The 4,166-nt window shown below is 43.6% G+C and overlaps 1 pseudogene; it reads right to left on the bottom strand.

Moving 5' to 3' along the window:
* Positions 1–635: 635 nt before the first annotated feature.
* LOC103252283 lies at positions 636–1,946 on the bottom strand (annotated as a pseudogene).
* Positions 1,947–4,166: the final 2,220 nt, after the last annotated feature.

Here is a 4,166-nt window from a genome sequence, read left to right as displayed (position 1 = left end):
CATCAGCTTTTCCTGCAGGATACCTACATCATTCAAGTTGGAGATAATGAGAAACTGATACAGATCCCGGTTCACCCTCCTGGGTTCCAGATCATGCTTCTGGGTTCTAGTTTGTCCTTGTTCTTCTCCACATTCCATTCATCATCCTCTCCTGACTGTCCTGTAGACTTCAAGCTCCAGCAGAAAATGTGAAGATTGCAGAGATTGCTTAACAAGTTCCACTCCACAATTGAGTAAAGTCAAGAGTCTGATGGCTAGAAAGATAGACAGACAGAAAGAGAGATATAGATATAGATATAAAAATAAAATCCTTCCAGGGTTCCAGTTTTTCTGATTGAATTCCAACTAATGCAGGAACTTTGTGCCCCGTGACTCTTGGTAGGGTTCAGGACATGCTACCCTCAAATATGATACGTTGGCATTTGAGAAAACAACAGAAGCAGTTTCCCCTGTTTCCTTGTGTCTTTATTTCTGTAGCCTCCCATGTCGCATAAAACATATTATATAAATTTGTATGCTTTTCTCTTATTAATCTGTATTTTTATTTTATTTTATTTTTCAATGTTCAGAATCCTTTAATCACCTCCATCTCCCTGAATGGCAGGTGCAGGCAGCTAGGCGATGGCAAGAGAAGTTCACTTGAAGATCTTGCCCTGATTGAAGGCTTTGCCCACATGCTAAAAGGCCCCCTCCCAGGAAAAGTACTCTTGCACGAGTGTCTGGGCTTCCTCGCTGCCAGGATCCAGTTTCCACCATGTGTATGACTTGTAGTCCACCTGCCAATCTGGACTCAGTGGAAAGGTAAGCTCCTGGCCTTGCAAGACCCAGACTCCAGAAATGGAGCTGCTATTATTGGTTCCAAAGAGGATGACACTGACAAAGGCATTTTTCCTCAGCTTGTCCAATCGCTAGAACATTCCAGTGATGAGGCTGCAACTCATAGAGGTCTGGGTGAGCTCTTCAGGAAAGCAGTACTCAGAATACCACAGGGATCAGTCATCCTTATCAAAGTGCTCCCCAAAATATGGTAGCACTACAGAGAGTGTGTCCTCATTGGAGTACTTGCGGGTAAGTTCATCCAACACAAAGGTACTCTTGGACAGGTGAGCAAAAGGGTCTTTGGCCTTGGGTTCAGCAGCCAGGGCCTGCTCACATTCATTTATTGCCTCCTCAGGAGCAGGGGCAGCTGCCTTTTTCTCCTCCTTCCACTCAGCCTGCATCTTCTGCTTCTCTTCCCGTGAACCCTTTTCTTTTTGTGGGGTGTCCTTTTAAGGCTGGCTGTCTGCAAACTTTTTAGCATCAAACTGGGCCATCTCACAAAGTTTCACTTTCCCCAAGACAGCATGGAACTGGGGCTAGTTAATGCAGGTGAGGAACCAGCGGTTGGTATTGGGAAAGGCCTGGTGGAAAGAAGGCTCCAGGACCTGCTTATAGAGCCATAACAGGATGCAGACAACTGTAATGTCAGCCAGTGTCACTCGTTTGCCTACCAGAAAAGTCCTCATCTTCAAGTGAGCATCCAGCACTCCCAGAATTCACCTTACCTCCTCCTTTGCATTTTCGGTGGCCTGTTTGTTGTGATGCATGATGCCCAAAGTGGGGAACACCCAGGTACTGGTTGGGGGCACTATGTCACTATCAGCAAAGCTCACCCACTGCACCACCTGGAACCCTGCCTCTGAAGTACTTCCACGCAGCTCCTCACTGCTCACATAGTAGGCAATGGCATTGCTTTCAAACACACAGAATCCATCATCACCCTCATATGCTGGAAACTTGCTGGCAGGAAATTTGCAGAGAAATTCAGGGGTGCGATTGGTTTGGCCAAAGTGGAAGTGGAGTGGTGCAGAGAGCACACAGATCTGAAGCCCGCTGTACTGAGCAGCAATGGGGGCCTTGAAGGCCCTTCAGATTTCAGGGTATGTGTACAGGCTCCCAGCTGCCATGGTGATTCCACAGAGAAAGGGCAATCTGTAATTTTTAATAGGAGCCTCAGTCATGAGCCTAGCAATGGGTGAGGAAAGAAATCTTTTCTCCCCTATGCATTACAGGGCTAGAGGACCTGGTCTCCAAAGGGGACACATCTACTCACAGTAGCACAACAATTGTCCTATTGAATTATAAGCTATGGCTAGGCCTGGGCACTTTGGGTTCCTTTTGTCCAGAGATCAGCAGGCCAGAAGAAGGTGAGAGTAATAATTCATCCTGGTTATCAGGAGGAGGCAGGGCTGCTGCTTCACGATGGGGGTAGGGAGAAATATATGTGGAAATCTGTGTGCCACCTGGTCACATCTTAGTACTCCCTTGCCAAATTGTGATTATAAGTGGACGGGTACAGCAGTCCCAGCCTGAAAAGGGCATAATGACTAGACAGCTCTGCCCCTCAGAAATGAGAGTCTAGGTCAGGTCAGCCAGGAAGCCATCAAGGTCACCAGAAAACAGTAGCTATGGGTAAGAGTGACCCAGAATGGATAGTGAAAGAGGCAGGTGCTGAGTTTCAATTGCAGCCCCAGACCAACTGCAGTAGTGGGGGCAGTAGTTCATCCCACTAATATCACTCTTCTAAGTTTATCCTCTGGGAAAGAGGCTTGATGAAGGAATTCAGAAGGAAACTGTGATATACACAAAAATGCACCACCAAGGTCTACCTCAAGGAAGGATCTGCTGCCCGATGATGGGGAGTGAGGTCAGCAGACAATCCCAAGCTGTCAGTTCCTTCAGGGTCAGGGAGTCATTCAGCCACAGTTTATATCCTTCCAGAGGCAGCATACATTTGGTGACTGAGTGAGGCAAGAGTATAAAGGCCCAGGAATTTTCATCCAATTTGAGGCACTCTGGTGGACAATAATACTCCAGAGCTCCCTGCTGGAGTTACTGAGGCTTTGTCAAGCTTGCATGGCAATTCAACTTCTCTGTCTGCCCAATCCTGCTTTTTCTGTCCCTTTCCTTCAAAGGTGTTGATCCCTAATAAACATCCAGTACCCCAAACTCCATCTCTGTGTCTTCTACCAGTGGACCCAACTGGGCAAACTCCACATCTCCTGCTTTTTCTAGTACACCACTCTCCCCTGACACAAACATTGAAACTAGAGCCCCTTTGCTCTCAGCAGTTTATTTATAAACATGCCTTAATATATACTCAAAGGAAAAGATTTCAGACAACTCATGTTTTATGGGGGGAAAGTCCTTATGCTACATGCAAATATGTTTTTGTACTCATTAAATCCACATAAAAGTATATTATGCATTTTAAAAGGTTGATTACCTCAAAATCAGAAATGTCCTCCGGGTTCTCCACTGACAACCCACGTTTATGAATACCAAGAGCAACTCTCCAGATTTTCTTCTACTTCATTATAGGAAGGGAAGATGTTGTTTTGTACAACCTTGAATACATTTGTAAATTTGAAAGAAAACATTTTGTCTTGTTATTGAAGATATTTTACTGAAAAGATCCTGAACTTTTTTCAAGGACCATTTCAGTTATGAGTTAGTAGAATATGATTCCCTTATTGTAACTCTGAGAAACTCACCAGGGAGTCAAGGGAAGAATGAGAGGAGAACACATAAATAATCAAGTATAATTAATACTTTCTAAGCAGCAAGGGGGGCTTCACAGCATTTCTTTCTTTCTTTCAAAAACAAGTTTGTTTTCAATGAAAACACTTTAGGAAGCAAATAATCCAAGGAAAAATGAATATTGGATGAAATATGAGAAATAATTTTGAATCATAAAAAAGTAGACCCCAAAGCTACAATGAGTGTTCTTCAAAGAATCCTAGTTGTTTATTAATTTGATTCCATCAGGGCTGGAGCTTTCTTTATTTAGAGAGTTGTCAATTAGGCTTCATATTTCCATTGTTTTTGTTTGTGTTACACTTATGTGTTCATTTCATTTCATTGTTATAGGAAGAAGATATTGTGTCCTTCATGTAGACATACTAACCCACCTTCAGAAGACACATACACTTTATAGTCTTTTTCAATAATATGTATCTTCACTGCTCATCCCAATCATTTATAAGATAACTGATTCAAGTTGAGTCCAGGTTGCAGTATCAAACCAGTTTGGCTTTGGGAAGGTTAAACTGTCTCCATGGTGATTGAATCTTTGGTTTATTAATTTTAGTACAAAAGGTGGCCTGACACAATGGCGCAAGCATCAT

The sequence above is a fragment of the Carlito syrichta genome, unplaced genomic scaffold, assembly GCF_000164805.1.
Source record: "Carlito syrichta isolate Samal-C Ts95f unplaced genomic scaffold, Tarsius_syrichta-2.0.1 Scaffold154232, whole genome shotgun sequence".
NCBI lineage: Eukaryota > Metazoa > Chordata > Mammalia > Primates > Tarsiidae > Carlito > Carlito syrichta.
This window is presented reverse-complemented; position numbering and strand designations above follow the sequence as displayed.